We start from the raw sequence: 25161 nt of genomic DNA, 5'->3' as shown, positions 1-25161 counted from the left end.
TAGACACTACAGATACAGATATAGACACTACAGATACAGATACAGATATAGACACTACAGATACAGATACAGATATAGACACTACAGATACAGATATAGACACTACAGATACAAATACAGATACAGATACAGATACAGATACAGATACAGACACTACAGATACAGATATAGACACTACAGATACAGATACAGACACTACAGATACAGATACAGACACTACAGATACAGATACAGACACTACAGATACAGATATAGACACTACAGATACAGATACAGATACAGACACTACAGATACAGATATAGACACTACAGATACAGATACAGATATAGACACTACAGATACAGATATAGACACTACAGATACAGATATAGACACTACAGATACAGATATAGACACTACAGATACAGATATAGACACTACAGATACAGATATAGACATTACAGATACAGATATAGACACTACAGATACAGATATAGACACTACAGATACAGATATAGACACTACAGATACAGATATAGACACTACAGATACAGATATAGACATTACAGATACAGATACAGATATAGACACTACAGATACAGATATAGACACTACAGATACAGATACAGATACAGACACTACAGATACAGATATAGACACTACAGATACAGATACAGACACTACAGATACAGATATAGACACTACAGATACAGATATAGACACTACAGATACAGATATAGACACTACAGATACAGATATAGACACTACAGATACAGATATATACACTACAGATACAGATATAGACACTACAGATACAGATATAGACATTACAGATACAGATACAGATATAGACATTACAGATACAGATAAATACACTACAGATACAGATATACACACTACAGATACAGATATAGACACTACACATACAGATACAGATATAGACACAGATACAGATACAGATACAGATACTACAGATACAGATATATACACTACAGATACAGATACAGACACTACAGATACAGATATAGACACTACAGATACAGATATAGACACTACAGATACAGATACAGATACAGATATAGACACTACAGATACAGATATAGACACTACAGATACAGATACAGACACTACAGATACAGATACAGATATGTACACTACAGATATAGACACTACAGATACAGATACAGACATAGACACTGCAGATACAGATACAGATATAGACACTACAGATTCAGATACAGATATAGACACTACAGATACAGATATAGACACTACAGATACAGATATAGACACTACAGATACAGATACAGATATAGACACTACAGATACAGATACAGATATAGACACTACAGATACAAATACAGATACAGACACTACAGATACAGATACAGATACAGACACTACAGATACAGATATAGACACTACAGATACAGATACAGATACAGACACTACAGATACAGATACAGATACAGATATTGACACTACAGATACAGATATAGACACTACAGATACAGATATTGACACTACAGACACAGATATAGACACTACAGATACAGATATAGACACTACAGATACAGATATAGACATTACAGATACAGATATAGACACTACAGATACAGATACAGACATTACAGATACAGATATAGACACTACAGATACAGATATAGACACTACAGATACAGATACAGATATAGACACTACAGATACAGATATAGACACTACAGATACAGATACAGATATAGACACTACAGATACAGATACAGATATAGACACTACAGATACAGATATAGACACTACAGATACAGATATAGACACTACAGATACAGATACAGATACAGACACTACAGATACAGATACAGATACAGATATAGACACTACAGATACAGATATAGACACTACAGATACAGATATAGACACTACAGATACAGATACAGACACTAGATATAGACACTACAGATACAGATAGACACTACAGATACAGATATAGACACTACAGATACAGATATAGACACTACAGATACAGATATAGACACTACAGATACAGATAGACACTACAGATACAGATATAGACACAGATACAGATACAGATATAGACACTACAGATACAGATATAGACACTACAGATACAGATACAGATAGATACAGATACAGATATAGACACTACAGATACAGATACAGATACAGACAGACATACAGATACAGATATAGACACTACAGATACAGATAGACAGATACAGATACAGATAGACACTACAGATACAGATATAGACACTACAGATACATATACAGATATAGACACTACAGATACAGATATATAGACTACAGATACAGATATAGACACTACAGATACAGATACAGATATATACACTACAGATACAGATACAGACACTACAGATACAGATATAGACACTACAGATATAGATACAGATACAGATACAGACACTACAGATACAGATACAGATGCAGATACAGATATAGACACTACAGATACAGATATAGACACTACAGATACAGATACAGATAGACACTACAGATACAGATATAGACACTACAGATACAGATAGATACAGACAGATATAGACACTACAGATACAGATATAGACACTACAGATACAGATATAGACACTACAGATACAGATATAGACACTACAGATACAGATACAGATACAGACACTACAGATACAGATATAGACACTACAGATACAGATACAGATATAGACACTACAGATACAGATATAGACACTACAGATACAGATATAGACACTACAGATACAGATACAGATATAGACACTACAGATACAGATATAGACACTACAGATACAGATACAGATACAGACACTACAGATACAGATATAGACACTACAGATACAGATACAGACACTACAGATACAGATACACTACATATACAGATATAGACACTACAGATACAGATATAGACACTACAGATACAGATATAGACACTACAGATACAGATACAGATACAGATACAGATATAGACATACAGATACAGATATAGACATTACAGATACAGATACAGATATAGACACTACAGATACAGATATAGCACTACAGATACAGATACAGATACACTACACATACAGATACAGATACAGACACTACACATACAGATACAGATATAGACACTACATATACAGATAGATACAGACACTACAGATACAGATATATACACTACAGATACAGATATAGACACTACAGATACAGATATATACACTACAGATACAGACATACAGATACAGATATAGACACTACAGATACAGATACAGATATAGACACTACAGATACAGATATAGACACTACAGATACAGATATACAGATACAGATACAGATATAGACATTACAGATACAGATATAGACATTACAGATACAGATATAGACATTACAGATACAGATATAGACTCTACAGATACAGATACAGATATAGACACTACAGATACAGATACAGATATAGACACTACAGATACAGATATAGACACTACAGATACAGATATAGACACTACACATACAGATACAGATACAGATACAGACACTACAGATACAGATATATACACTACAGATACATATACAGACACTACAGATACAGATATATACACTACAGATACAGATATAGACATTACAGATACAGATATAGACACTACAGATACAGATATAGACACTACAGATACAGACACTACAGATACAGATATAGACACTACAGATTCAGATACAGACACTACAGATACAGATATAGACACTACAGATACAGATATAGACATTACAGATACAGATTTAGACACTACAGATACAGATATAGACACTACAGATACAGATATAGACATTACAGATACAGATATAGACACTACAGATACAGATATAGATATAGACACTACAGATACAGATATAGACACTACATATACAGATACAGATACAGATATAGACATTACAGATACAGATATAGACACTACAGATACATACAGATATAGACATTACAGATACAGATATAGACACTACAGATACAGATATAGACATTACAGATACAGATACAGATATAGACACTACAGATACAGATATAGACACTACAGATACAGATATAGACACTACAGATACAGATACAGATATATACACTACAGATACAGATATAGACATTACAGATACAGATATACAGATACAGATACAGATACAGATATAGACACTACAGATACAGATACAGATATAGACACACAGATACAGATACAGACAGACAGATACAGATACAGACATACAGATACAGATACAGATATAGACACTACAGATACAGATATAGACACTACAGATACAGATATAGACACTACAGATACAGATACAGATACAGACATACAGATACAGATACAGATACAGATATAGACATTACAGATACAGATACAGATATACTACAGATACAGATACAGATATAGACACTACAGATACAGATACACACTACAGATACAGATATAGACACTACAGATACAGATATAGACACTACAGATACAGATATAGACACTACAGATACAGATATACAGATACAGATACTACAGATACAGATATAGACACTACAGATACAGATATAGACACAGATACAGATACAGATATAGACACTACAGATACAGATACAGATATAGACAACAGATACAGATACAGATACAGACACTACACATACAGATACAGATACAGACACTACACATACAGATACAGATATAGACACTACAGATATAGACACTACAGATACAGATACAGACACTACAGATACAGATACAGATACAGATACAGACACTACAGATAAAGATATATACACTACAGATACAGATATAGACACTACAGATACAGATATAGACATTACAGATACAGATACAGATATAGACACTACAGATACAGATATAGACACTACAGATACAGATACAGACACTACAGATACAGATACAGATACAGACATTACAGATACAGATATAGACATTACAGATACAGATATAGACATTACAGATACAGATATAGACTCTACAGATACAGATACAGATATAGACATAGACAGATACAGATACAGATATAGACACTACAGATACAGATATAGACACTACAGATACAGATACAGATACAGATACAGACACTACAGATACAGATATATACACTACAGACAGATACAGACACTACAGATACTACAGATACAGATATAGACATTACAGATATAGACACTACAGATACAGATATAGACACTACAGATACAGATATAGACACTACAGATACAGATATAGACACTACAGATACAGATATAGACACTACAGATACAGATATAGACACTACAGATACAGATACAGATATAGACATTACAGATACAGATATATACAGACACTACAGATACAGATATAGACACTACAGATACAGATACAGATACAGATATAGACACTACAGATACAGATACAGATACAGATATAGACACTACAGATACAGATATAGACACTACAGATACAGATATAGACATACAGATACAGATATAGACACTACAGATACAGATATAGACACTACAGATACAGATATAGACATTACAGATACAGATACAGATACAGATATAGACACTACAGATACAGATATAGACATTACAGATACAGATACAGACATAGACTCTACAGATACAGATATAGACACTACAGATACAGATATAGACACTACAGATACAGATACAGATATAGACACTACAGATACAGATATAGACATTACAGATACAGATATAGACACTACAGATACAGATACAGATATCGACACTACAGATACAGATACAGATATAGACACTACAGATACAGATACAGATACAGATACAGACACTACAGATACAGATATAGACACTACAGATACAGATACAGATACAGACACTACAGATACATACAGATATAGACACTACAGATACAGATATAGACACTACAGATACAGATACAGATATAGACACTACAGATACAGATATAGACACTACACATACAGATACAGATACAGACACTACAGATACAGATATATACACTACAGATACAGATACAGACACTACAGATACAGATATATACACTACAGATACAGATATAGACACTACAGATACAGATATAGACATTACAGATACAGATATAGACAATACAGATACAGATATATACACTACAGATACAGATATAGACACTACAGATACAGATATAGACATTACAGATACAGATACAGATATAGACACTACAGATACAGATATAGGCACTACAGATACAGATACAGATACACTACACATACAGATACAGATACAGACACTACACATACAGATACTGATATAGACACTACACATACAGATACAGATACAGATACTACAGATACAGATATATACACTACAGATACAGATACAGACACTACAGATACAGATATATACACTACAGATACAGATATAGACACTACAGATACAGATACAGACATTACAGATACAGATACAGATATAGACACTACAGATACAGATATAGACACTACAGATACAGATACAGACACTACAGATACAGATACAGACATTACAGATACAGATATAGACATTACAGATACAGATATAGACATTACAGATACAGATATAGACTCTACAGATACAGATACAGATATAGACACTACAGATACAGATACAGATATAGACACTACAGATACAGATATAGACACTACAGATACAGATATAGACACTACAGATACAGATACAGATACAGATACAGACACTACAGATACAGATATAGACACTACAGATACAGATACAGATACAGACATACAGATACAGATATAGACACTACAGATACAGATATAGACACTACAGATACAGATATAGACACTACAGATACAGATAGATACAGATACAGACACTACAGATACAGATATAGACACTACAGATACAGATACAGACACTACAGATACAGATATAGACACTACAGATACAGATATAGATACAGATACAGATATAGACACTACAGATACAGATATAGACACTACAGATACAGACATACAGATACAGATATAGACATTACAGATACAGATATAGACACTACAGATACATACAGATACAGACACTACAGATACAGATACAGATAGACATACAGATACAGATATAGACACTACAGATACAGATACAGATATAGACACTACAGATACAGATATAGACATACAGATACAGATATAGACTACAGATACAGATACAGATATAGACACTACAGATACAGATATAGACACTACAGATACAGATATAGACACTACAGATACAGATACAGATATAGACACTACAGATACAGATACAGATACTACAGATACAGATACAGACACTACAGATACAGATATAGACACTACAGATACAGATACAGACACTACAGATACAGATATAGACACTACAGATACAGATACAGATACAGACACTACAGATACAGATATAGACACTACAGATACAGATACAGATACTACAGATACAGATACAGATATAGACACATACAGATACAGATACAGACACTACAGATACAGATATATACACTACAGATACAGATATAGACACTACAGATACAGATATAGACATACAGATACAGATACAGACAGATACAGATACAGATATAGACACTACAGATACAGATATAGACACTACAGATACAGACATTACAGATACAGATACAGATATAGACACTACAGATACAGATATAGACACTACAGATACAGATACAGATACACTACAGATACAGATACAGACACTACACATACAGATACAGATATAGACACTACAGATACAGATACAGATACTACAGATACAGATATATAGATACAGATACAGATACAGACACTACAGATACAGATATAGACACTACAGATACAGATATAGACACTACAGATACAGATATAGACATTACAGATACAGATACAGATATAGACACTACAGATACAGATATAGACACTACAGATACAGATATAGACACTACAGATACAGATACAGATACAGATACAGATACAGACATTACAGATACAGATATAGACACTACAGATACAGATATAGACACTACAGATACAGATACAGATATAGACACTACAGATACAGATATAGACACTACAGATACAGATATAGACACTACAGATACAGATACAGATACAGATACAGACACTACAGATACAGATACAGATATATACACTACAGATACAGATACAGACACTACAGATACAGATATAGACACTACAGATATAGATACAGATACAGATACAGACACTACAGATACAGACTACAGATACAGATATAGACACTACAGATACAGATACAGATACAGATACAGATATAGACACTACACTACAGATACAGATACAGATATAGACACTACAGATACAGATACAGATATAGACACTACAGATACAGATATAGACACTACAGATACAGACACTACAGATACAGATATAGACTACAGACAGATACAGATACAGATACAGATAGATATAGACATTACAGATACAGATATAGACACTACAGATACAGATATAGACACTACAGATACAGATATAGACACTACAGATACAGATATAGACACTACAGATACAGATATAGACACTACAGATACAGATATAGACACTACATACAGATACAGATACAGATACAGATAGACATACAGATACAGATACAGATATAGACACTACAGATACAGATATAGACACTACATATACAGATACAGATACAGATATAGACATTACAGATACAGATATAGACACTACAGATACAGATACATATATAGACATTACAGATACAGACATAGACACTACAGATACAGATATAGAAACTACAGATACAGATACAGATACAGATACAGACACTACAGATACAGATACAGATATAGAAACTACAGATACAGATACAGATACAGATACAGACACTACAGATACAGATACAGATATAGACACTACAGATAAAGATACAGATACAGATGCAGATACAGATATAGACACTACAGATACAGATATAGACACTACAGATACAGATACAGATATATACACTACAGATACAGACATAGACACTACAGATACAGATATAGACACTACAGATACAGATACAGACACTAGAGATACAGATAAATACACTACAGATACAGATATATACACTACAGATACAGATATAGACACTACAGATACAGATATAGACATTACAGATACAGATATAGACAATACAGATACAGATATATACACTACAGATACAGATATAGACACTACAGATACAGATATAGACATTACAGATACAGATACAGATATAGACACTACAGATACAGATATAGACATACAGATACAGATACAGAAACTACACTACAGATACAGATACAGATACAGACACTACAGATACAGATACAGATATAGACACTACAGATACAGATACAGATACAGATACAGACACTACAGATACAGATATATATACTACAGATACAGATACAGATACAGACACTACAGATACAGACACTACAGATACAGATATAGACACTACAGATAGAGATATAGACATTACAGATACAGATATAGACACTACAGATACAGATATAGACACTACAGATACAGATACAGATATAGACACTACAGATACAGATACAGATATAGACACTACAGATAGAGATATAGACATTACAGATACAGATATAGACACTACAGATACAGATATAGACACTACAGATACAGATACAGATATAGACACTACAGATACAGATACAGATATAGACACTACAGATACAGATATAGACACTACAGATACAGATATAGACACTACACATACAGATACAGATACAGACACTACAGATACAGATATAGACACTACAGATACAGATATAGACACTACAGATACAGATACAGACACTACAGATACAGATACAGATATAGACACTACAGATACAGATACAGATATAGACACTACAGATACAGATATAGACATTACAGATACAGATATAGACACTACAGATACAGATACAGATACAGACACTACAGATACAGATATAGACACTACAGATACAGATATAGACACTACAGATACAGATACAGATATAGACACTACAGATACAGATATAGACACTACAGATACAGATACAGATACAGACACTACAGATACAGATACAGATACAGACACTACAGATACAGATATAGACACTACAGATACAGATACAGATACAGACACTACAGATACAGATATAGACACTACAGATACAGATACAGACATACAGATACAGATATAGACACTACAGATACAGATATAGACACTACAGATACAGATATAGACATACAGATACAGATATAGACAATACAGATACAGATATAGACACTACAGATACAGATATAGACAGATACAGATACAGATATAGACATTACAGATACAGATACAGATATAGACACTACAGATACAGATATAGACACTACAGATACAGATACAGATAGACACTACAGATACAGATACAGAAACAGACACTACAGATACAGATACAGATATAGACACTACATACAGATACAGATACAGACATACAGATACAGATATATACACTACAGATACAGATACAGACATACAGATACAGACACTACAGATACAGATATAGACACTACAGATACAGATATAGACAGATACAGATACAGATATAGACACTACAGATACAGATATAGACATACAGATACAGATATAGACACTACAGATACAGATATAGACATACAGATACAGATATAGACACTACAGATACAGATACAGATATAGACACTACAGATACAGATACAGATATAGACACTACAGATACAGATATAGACACTACAGATACAGATATAGACACTACAGATACAGATACAGATATAGACACTACAGATACAGATATATACACTACAGATACAGACACTACAGATACAGATAAATACACTACAGATACAGATATAGACACTACAGATACAGATATAGACACTACAGATACAGATACAGATACAGACACTACAGATACAGATATAGACATACAGATACAGATACAGACACTACAGATACATAGACATACAGATACAGATATAGACATTACAGATACAGATTTAGACACTACAGATACAGATATAGACACTACAGATACAGATATAGACATACAGATACAGATATAGACACTACAGATACAGATATAGACACTACAGATACACAGATACACTACACAGATATAGAGATACAGATACAGATATAGACTACAGATACAGATACAGATAAAGACACTACAGATACAGATACAGACACTACAGATACAGATATAGACACTACAGATACAGATACAGATACAGATATAGACATTACAGATACAGATATAGACACTACAGATACAGATATAGACACTACAGATACAGATATAGACACTACAGATACAGATATAGACATTACAGATACAGATATAGACACTACAGATACAGATACAGATATAGACACTACAGATACAGATACAGATATAGACACTACAGATACAGATACAGACACTACAGATACAGATACAGATATAGACACTACAGATACAGATACAGATACAGACACTACAGATACAGATATAGATATAGACACTACAGATACAGATACAGATACAGACACTACAGATACAGATATATACACTACAGATACAGATATAGACATTACAGATACAGATACAGATATAGACACTACAGATACAGATATAGACACTACAGATACAGATACAGATACAGACACTACAGATACAGATATAGACACTACAGATACAGATACAGATACAGATACAGATATATACACTAGATACAGATATAGACACTACAGATACAGATATAGACATTACAGATACAGATATAGACAATACAGATACAGATATATACACTACAGATACAGATATAGACACTACAGATACAGATATAGACATTACAGATACAGATACAGATATAGACACTACAGATACAGATATAGACACTACAGATACAGATATAGACATTACAGATACAGATATAGACACTTCAGATACAGATATAGACACTACAGATACAGATATAGACACTACAGATACAGACACTACAGATACAGATATACAGATACAGATACAGACACTACAGATACAGATATAGATACAGATACAGATATAGACACTACAGATACAGATATAGACATTACAGATACAGATATAGACACTACAGATACAGATATAGACACTACAGATACAGACACTACAGATACAGATACAGATACAGACATACAGATACAGATACAGACACTACAGATACAGATACAGATATAGACATACAGATACAGATAGATACTACAGATACAGATATAGACACTACAGATACAGATACAGATACAGATACAGATACAGACATACAGATACAGATATAGACACTACAGATACAGATATAGACATACAGACAGATACAGATACAGACACTACAGATACAGATATAGACACTACAGATACAGATACAGATACAGATACAGATATAGACACTACAGATACAGATATAGACACTACAGATACAGATATAGACACAGATACAGATACAGATATAGACACTACAGATACAGACATATACAGATACAGATACAGATACACTACAGATACAGATATAGACATACAGATACAGACACTACAGATACAGATATATACAGACAGATACAGACACTACAGATACAGATATAGACACTTCAGATACAGATATAGACATTACAGATACAGATATAGACACTACAGATACAGATATAGACACTACAGATACAGATATAGACACTACAGATACAGATACAGATATAGACACTACAGATACAGATATAGATATAGACACTACAGATACAGATATAGACACTACATATACAGATACAGATACAGATATAGACATTACAGATACAGATATAGACACTACAGATACAGATATAGACACTACAGATACAGATACAGATATAGACATTACAGATACAGATATAGACACTACAGATACAGATATAGACATTACAGATACAGATACAGACACTACAGATACAGATATAGACACTACAGATACAGATATAGACACTACAGATACAGATACAGATATAGACACTACAGATACAGATATAGACACTACAGATACAGATACAGATACAGATACAGACACTACAGATACAGATACAGATATAGACACTACAGATACAGATACAGATACTACAGATACAGATATATACACTACAGATACAGATATAGACATTACAGATACAGATACAGATATAGACACTACAGATACAGATATAGACACTACAGATACAGATACAGATACAGACACTACAGATACAGATATATACACTACAGATACAGATACAGACACTACAGATACAGATATAGACACTACAGATACAGATATAGACATTACAGATACAGATATAGACACTACAGATACAGATATAGACACTACAGATACAGATATAGACACTACAGATACAGATATAGACACTACAGATACAGATATAGACATTACAGATACAGATACAGATATAGACACTACAGATACAGATATAGGCACTACAGATACAGATACAGATACACTACACATACAGATACAGAAACAGACACTACACATACAGATACAGATATAGACACTACATATACAGATACAGATACAGATACAGATACTACAGATACAGATATATACACTACAGATACAGATACAGACACTACAGATACAGATATATACACTACAGATACAGATATAGACACTACAGATACAGATATAGACATTACAGATACAGATACAGATATAGACACTACAGATACAGATATAGACACTACAGATACAGATACAGACACTACAGATACAGATACAGACACTACAGATACAGATATATACACAGATATACAGATACAGATATAGACAGACAGATACAGATATAGATACAGATACAGATACAGATATAGACACTACAGATACAGATACAGATATAGACACTACAGATACAGATATAGACACTACAGATACAGATATAGACATAGACACATACAGATACAGATACAGATACAGACACTACAGATACAGATATATACATACAGATACATATACAGACACTACAGATACAGATATATACACTACAGATACAGATATAGACATTACAGATACAGATATAGACACTACAGATACAGATACAGATACAGACACTACAGATACAGATATAGACACTACAGATACAGATACAGACACTACAGATACAGATACAGATATAGACACTACAGATACAGATACAGATACAGACACTACAGATACAGATATATACACTACAGATACAGATATAGACATTACAGATACAGATACAGATATAGACACTACAGATACAGATATAGACAATACAGATACAGATATAGACACTACAGATACAGATATAGACATTACAGATACAGATATAGACACTACAGATACAGACACTACAGATACAGATATAGACATTACAGATACAGATATAGACACTTCAGATACAGATATAGACATTACAGATACAGATATAGACACTACAGATATAGATATAGACACTACAGATACAGATATAGACACTACAGATACAGATATAGACATTACAGATACAGATACAGATATAGACATTACAGATACAGATATAGACACTACAGATACAGATACAGATACACTACAGATACAGATACAGAAACAGACACTACAGATACAGATACAGATATAGACATATATACAGATACAGATACAGATACTACAGATACAGATATATACACTACAGATACAGATACAGACACTACAGATACAGATATAGACACAGATACAGATACAGATATAGACACTACAGATACAGATACAGATATAGACATAGACACTACAGATACAGATATAGACACTACAGATACAGATACAGATATAGATACAGATACAGATACAGACAGATACAGATACAGATATAGACATACAGATACAGATACAGATACAGATAGACATTACAGATACAGATATAGACTCTACAGATACAGATACAGATATAGACACTACAGATACAGATACAGATATAGACACTACAGATACAGATATAGACACTACAGATACAGATATAGACACTACAGATACAGATATACAGATACAGATACAGACATACAGATACAGATATATACACTACAGATACAGATACAGATACAGATACAGATATAGACACTACAGATACAGATACAGATATAGACACTACAGATAGAGATATAGACATTACAGATACAGATATAGACACTACAGATTCAGATACAGACACTACAGATACAGATATAGACACTACAGATACAGATATAGACATTACAGATACAGATTTAGACACTACAGATACAGATATAGACACTACAGATACAGATATAGACATTACAGATACAGATATAGACACTACAGATACAGATATAGATATAGACACTACAGATACAGATATAGACACTACATATACAGATACAGATACAGATATAGACATTACAGATACAGATATAGACACTACAGATACAGATACAGATATAGACATTACAGATACAGATACAGATATAGACACAGATACAGATACAGATATAGACACTAGAGATACAGATATAGACATACAGATACAGATATAGACACTACAGATACAGATATAGACACTACAGATACAGATATAGACACTACAGATACAGATACAGATACAGACACTACAGATATAGACACTACAGATACAGATACAGATATAGACACTACAGATACAGATACAGATAAAGACACTACAGATATAGACACTACAGATACAGATACAGATATAGACACTACTGATACAAATACAGATACAGACACTACAGATAAAGATACAGATACAGACACTACAGAAACAGATATAGACACTACAGATACAGATACAGACACTACAGAAACAGATATAGACACTACAGATACAGATACAGACACTACAGATAAAGATACAGATACAGACACTACAGAAACAGATATAGACACTACAGATACAGATACAGATACAGACACTACAGATACAGATATATACACTACAGATACAGATACAGACACTACAGATACAGATATATACACTACCGATACAGATATAGACACTACAGATACAGATATAGACATTACAGATACAGATATAGACAATACAGATACAGATATATACACTACAGATACAGATATAGACACTACAGATACAGATATAGACATTACAGATACAGATACAGATATAGACACTACAGATACAGATATAGGCACTACAGATACAGATACAGATACAGACACTACAGATACAGATATAGACACTACAGATACAGATACAGATACAGATATAGACACTACAGATACAGATACAGACACTACAGATACAGATATATACACTACAGATACAGATATAGACACTACAGATACAGATATAGACATTACAGATACAGATACAGATATAGACACTACAGATACAGATATAGACACTACAGATACAGATACAGACACTACAGATACAGATACAGATACAGACATTACAGATACAGATATAGACATTACAGATACAGATATAGATACAGATACAGATATAGACTACAGATACAGATACAGATATAGACACTACAGATACAGATACAGATATAGACACTACAGATACAGATATAGACACTACAGATACAGATATAGACACTACAGATACAGATACAGATACAGACACTAGATACAGATATATACACTACAGATACAGATACAGACACTACAGATACAGATATATACACAGATACAGAGATACAGATATAGACACTACAGATACAGATATAGACACTACAGATACAGATATACAGATATAGACACTACAGATACAGATATAGACACTACAGATACAGATACAGATACAGATACAGATATAGACACTACAGATACAGATATAGACACTACAGATACAGATAGACACTACAGATACAGATATAGACACTACAGATACAGATATAGACATACAGATACAGATATAGACACTACAGATACAGATACAGATATAGACACTACAGATACAGATATAGACACTACAGATACAGATACAGATACAGATATAGACATACAGATACAGACTACAGATACAGATACAGATATAGACACTACAGATACAGATACAGATATAGACACTACAGATACAGATAGACACTACAGACAGATATAGACATATAGACATACAGATACAGATACAGATATAGACACTACAGATACAGATATAGACACTACAGATACAGATATACAGACATACAGATACAGATACAGACACTACAGATACAGATACAGACACTACAGATACAGATACACTACAGATACAGATACAGATATAGACACTACAGATACAGATATAGACATACAGATACAGATATAGACACTACAGATACAGATATAGACATACAGATACAGATATAGACACTACAGATACAGATATAGACACTACAGATACAGATACAGATAGAGATACAGATACAGATATACACTACAGATACAGATACAGATATACTACAGATACAGATACAGATATAGACACTACAGATACAGATACAGATATAGACACTACATATACAGATACAGATACAGATACAGATACTACAGATACAGATATAGACACTACAGATACAGATACAGACACTACAGATACAGATATATACACTACAGATACAGATATAGACACTACAGATACAGATATAGACACTACAGATACAGATACAGACATACAGATACAGATATAGACACTACAGATACAGATACAGATACAGACATACAGATACAGACAGATACAGATACACTACAGATACAGACATTACAGATACAGATATAGACATACAGATACAGATATAGACTACAGATACAGATACAGATATAGACACTACAGATACAGATACAGATATAGACACTACAGATACAGATATAGACACTACAGATACAGATATAGACACTACACATACAGATACAGATACAGACATACAGATACAGACACTACAGATACAGATACAGACACTACAGATACAGATATAGACACTACAGATACAGATACACACTACAGATACAGATACAGATACAGATATAGACATACAGATACAGATACAGATATAGACACTACAGATACAGATATAGACACTACAGATACAGATACAGATACAGATACAGATATAGACACTACAGATACAGATATAGATACAGACATACATACAGATATAGACACTACAGATACAGATATAGACACTACAGATACAGATATACACAGATACAGATATACAGATACAGATACAGATACAGATACAGACACTACAGATACAGATATAGACACTACAGATACAGATATAGACACTACAGATACAGATATAGACACTACAGATACAGATACAGACATACAGATACAGATACAGATACAGATATAGACATACAGATACAGATATAGATACAGATACAGATATAGACACTACAGATACAGATATAGACACTACAGATACAGATATAGATACAGATACAGATACAGATATAGACACTACAGATACAGATACAGATATAGACTACAGATACAGATACAGATACAGATATAGACACTACACACATACAGATACAGATACAGACACTACAGATACAGATATATACACTACAGATACAGATACAGATACAGATACAGATATAGACACTACAGATACAGATATAGACACTACAGATACAGATATAGATACAGATACAGATATAGACAGATACAGATATAGACACTACAGATACAGATATAGACACTACACAGATACAGATACAGACACTACAGATACAGATACAGACATACAGATACAGATACAGATACAGACAGATACAGATACAGATATAGACACTACAGATACAGATATAGACATACAGATACAGATATAGACATACAGATACAGATATACAGATACAGATACAGATATAGACACTACAGATACAGATATAGACTACAGATACAGATACAGATACAGATAGACATTACAGATACAGATATACAGATACAGACAGATATAGACATTACAGATACATACATATAGATACAGATACAGATATAGACATACAGATACAGATACAGATATAGACATCAGATACAGATATAGACACTACAGATACAGATATAGACATACAGATACAGATATATAGATACAGATACAGATACAGATACAGATATAGACAGATACAGATACAGATATAGACACTACAGATACAGATACAGATATACAGATATAGACATACAGATACAGATACAGATATAGACACTACAGATACAGATACAGACACTACAGATACAGATATAGATATAGACACTACAGATACAGATACAGATAGACACTACAGATACAGATATAGACACAGATACAGATACAGATACTACAGATACAGATATAGACACTACAGATACAGATATAGACATTACAGATACAGATATAGACACTACAGATACAGATATAGGCACTACAGATACAGATACAGATACAGACACTACAGATACAGATATATACACTACAGATACAGATACAGACACTACAGATACAGATATAGACACTACAGATACAGATATAGACATTACAGATACAGATATAGACACTTCAGATACAGATATAGACATTACAGATACAGATATAGACACTACAGATACAGACACTACAGATACAGATATAGACATTACAGATACAGATATAGACACTTCAGATACAGATATAGACACTACAGATACAGATACAGACACTACAGATACAGATACAGATACAGACACTACAGATACAGATACAGATATAGACACTACATACAGATACAGATACAGATACTACAGATACAGATATAGACACTACAGATACAGATACAGACATACAGATACAGATATAGACACTACAGATACAGATATAGACATACAGATACAGATATAGACACAGATACAGATACAGATATAGACACTACAGATACAGATATAGACACTACAGATACAGATATAGACATACAGATACAGATATAGACACTACAGACTACAGATACAGATACAGATATAGACACAGATACAGATACAGATATAGACACTACAGATACAGATATAGATACAGATACAGATATAGACACTACAGATACAGATACAGATACAGATAGACACTACAGATACAGATATATACATACAGATACAGACACTACAGATACAGATATATACACTACAGATACAGATATAGACATACAGATACAGATATAGACACTACAGATACAGATATAGACATACAGATACAGACACTACAGATACAGATATAGACACTACAGACAGATACAGACACTACAGATACAGATACAGACACTACAGATACAGATATAGACACTACAGATACAGATATAGACATTACAGATACAGATATAGACACTACAGATACAGATATAGACACTACAGATACAGATATAGACACTACAGATACAGATATAGATATAGACACTACAGATACAGCTATAGACACTACATATACAGATACAGATACAGATATCGACATTACAGATACAGATATAGACACTACAGATACAGTTACAGATATAGACATTACAGATACAGATACAGTAATAGACACTACAGATACAGATATAGACATTACAGATACAGATACAGACATAGACATTACAGATACAGATATAGACACTACAGATACAGATATAGACACTACAGATACAGATACAGATATATACACTACAGATACAGATATAGACATTACAGATACAGATATAGACACTACAGATACAGATACAGATATCGACACTACAGATACAGATACAGATATAGACACTACAGATACAGATACAGACACTACAGATACAGATATAGATATAGACACTACAGATACAGATACAGATACAGACACTACAGATACAGATATAGATATAGACACTACAGATACAGATACAGATACAGACACTACAGATATAGACACTACAGATACAGATATAGACAGATACAGATACAGATACAGATATAGACACTACAGATACAGATATAGACACTACACATACAGATACAGATACAGACACTACAGATACAGATATATACACTACAGATACAGATACAGACACTACAGATACAGATATATACAGATACAGATATAGACACTACAGATACAGATATATACATTACAGATACAGATACAGATACAGATATATACACTACAGATACAGATATAGACACTACAGATACAGATATAGACACTACAGATACAGATACAGATATAGACACTACAGATACAGATATAGACACTACAGATACAGATATAGACACTACAGATACAGATACAGATATAGACACTACAGATACAGATACAGATACAGACACTACAGATACAGATACAGACACTACAGATACAGATACAGACATACAGATACAGATATATACACTACAGATACAGATATAGACACTACAGATACAGACAGACAGATACAGACATTACAGATACAGATACAGATATAGACACTACAGATACAGATATAGACACTACAGATACAGATATAGACACTACAGATACAGATATAGACACTACAGATACAGATATAGACACTACAGATACATATACAGATATAGACACTACAGATACAGATATATAGACAGTACAGATACAGATACAGATATAGACACTACAGATACAGATACAGATATAGACACTACTTATACAGATACAGACACTACAGATACAGATATAGACACTACAGATATAGATACAGATACAGATACAGACACTACAGATACAGATACAGATACAGATGCAGATACAGATATAGACACTACAGATACAGATATAGACACTACAGATACAGATATAGACACTACAGATACAGATATAGACACTACAGATACAGATACAGATACAGATATAGACACTACAGATACAGATATAGACACTACAGATACAGATATAGACACTACAGATACAGATACAGATATAGACACTACAGATACAGATACAGATATAGACACTACAGATACAGATATAGACACTACATATACAGATACAGATAGAGATATAGACATTACAGATACAGATACTACAGATACAGATATAGCCCCTACAGATACAGATACAGATATAGACACTACAGATACAGATATAGACACTACAGATACAGATATAGACATTACAGATACAGATACAGACATAGACTCGACAGATACAGATATAGACACTACAGAAACAGATATAGACACTACAGATACAGATACAGATATAGACACTACAGATACAGATATAGACACTACAGATACAGATACAGATACAGACACTACAGAAACAGATATAGACACTACAGATACAGATACAGACACTACAGAAACAGATATAGACACTACAGATACAGATACAGACACTACAGATAAAGATACAGATACAGACACTACAGAAACAGATATAGACACTACAGATACAGATATACAGATACACTACAGATACAGATACAGATATAGACACTACAGATACAGATATAGACACTACATATACAGATACAGATACAGATATCGACATACAGATACAGATACAGATATAGACACTACAGATACAGATACAGATATAGACATACAGATACAGATACAGATATAGACACTACAGATACAGATATAGACATACAGATACAGATACAGACATAGACACAGATACAGATATAGACACTACAGATACAGATATAGACACTACAGATACAGATACATATAGACACTACAGATACAGATACAGATATAGACACTACAGATACAGATATATACAGACATACAGATACAGATACAGATATAGACACTACAGATACAGATATAGACACTACAGATACAGATACAGATACAGACACTACAGATACAGATATAGATATAGACACTACAGATACAGATACAGATACAGACACTACAGATACAGATATAGATATAGACACTACAGATACAGATACAGATACAGACACTACAGATACAGATATATACACTACAGATACAGATATAGACATTACAGATACAGATACAGATATAGACACTACAGATACAGATATAGACACTACACATACAGATACAGATACAGACACTACAGATACAGATATATACACTACAGATACAGATACAGACACTACAGATACAGATACATACACTACCGATACAGATATAGACACTACAGATACAGATATAGACATTACAGATACAGATATAGACAATACAGATACAGATATATACACTACAGATACAGATATAGACACTACAGATACAGATATAGACATTACAGATACAGATACAGATATAGACACTACAGATACAGATATAGGCACTACAGATACAGATACAGATACACTACACATACAGATACAGAAACAGACACTACACATACAGATACAGATATAGACACTACATATACAGATACAGATACAGATACAGATACTACAGATACAGATATATACACTACAGATACAGATATAGACACTACAGATACAGATATAGACACTACAGATACAGATACAGATATAGACACTACAGATACAGATATAGACACTACAGATACAGATACAGACACTACAGATACAGATACAGATACAGACATTACAGATACAGATATAGACATTACAGATACAGATATAGACATTACAGATACAGATATAGACTCTACAGATACAGATACAGATATAGACACTACAGATACAGATACAGATATAGACACTACAGATACAGATATAGACACTACAGATACAGATATAGACACTACACATACAGATACAGATACAGATACAGACACTACAGATACAGATATATACACTACAGATACATATACAGACACTACAGATACAGATACAGATATACACTACAGATACAGATATAGACATTACAGATACAGATATAGACACTACAGATACAGATACAGATATAGACACTACAGATACAGATACAGATATAGACACTACAGATACAGATATAGACATATACAGATACAGATATAGACACTACAGATACAGATATAGACACTACAGATACAGATATAGACACTACAGATACAGATATAGACATTACAGATACAGATATAGACACTACAGATACAGACAGACACTACAGATACAGATATAGACTACAGATACAGATACAGATACAGATACAGATACAGATACAGATATAGACACTACAGATACAGATACAGATATAGACACTACAGATACAGATACATATAGACACTACAGATACAGATATAGACATTACAGATACAGATACAGACATAGACATACAGATACAGATATAGACACTACAGATACAGATACAGATATAGACACTACAGATACAGATATAGACACTACAGATACAGATATACAGATACAGATATAGACACTACAGATACAGATATAGACACTACAGATACAGATATAGACACTACAGATACAGATACAGACACTACAGATACAGACTACAGATACAGATATAGACACTACAGATACAGATATAGACATACAGACACTACAGATACAGATATACAGATATAGATACTACAGATACAGATACAGATACAGACACTACAGATACAGATATAGACACTACAGATACAGATATAGACATTACAGATACAGATACAGATATAGACACTACAGATACAGATATAGACTACAGATACACATACAGATACAGATACAGACACTACAGATACAGATATAGACACAGATACAGATACAGACACTACAGATACAGATACATACATACAGATACAGATATAGACACTACTGATACAAATACAGATATAGACACTACAGATACAGATACAGACACTACAGAAACAGATATAGACACTACAGATACAGATACAGACACTACAGAAACAGATATAGACACTACAGATACAGATACAGACACTACAGATAAAGATACAGATACAGACACTACAGAAACAGATATAGACACTACAGATACAGATACAGATACAGACACTACAGATACAGATACAGATATTGACACTACAGATACAGATATAGACACTACAGATACAGATATAGACACTACAGATACAGATATAGACACTACAGATACAGATACAGACACTACAGATACAGATACAGATATAGACACTACAGATACAGATATAGACACTACAGATACAGATATAGACACTACAGATACAGATACAGACACTACAGATACAGATACAGATATAGACACTACAGATACAGATACAGACACTACAGATACAGATACAGATATAGACACTACAGATACAGATACTACA

This window comes from Oncorhynchus tshawytscha, linkage group LG14 (assembly GCF_018296145.1).
Source record: "Oncorhynchus tshawytscha isolate Ot180627B linkage group LG14, Otsh_v2.0, whole genome shotgun sequence".
Taxonomy (NCBI): Eukaryota; Metazoa; Chordata; class Actinopteri; order Salmoniformes; family Salmonidae; genus Oncorhynchus; species Oncorhynchus tshawytscha.
The sequence above is the reverse complement of the archived record's forward strand: the minus strand, read 5'-3'. Positions refer to the sequence as shown.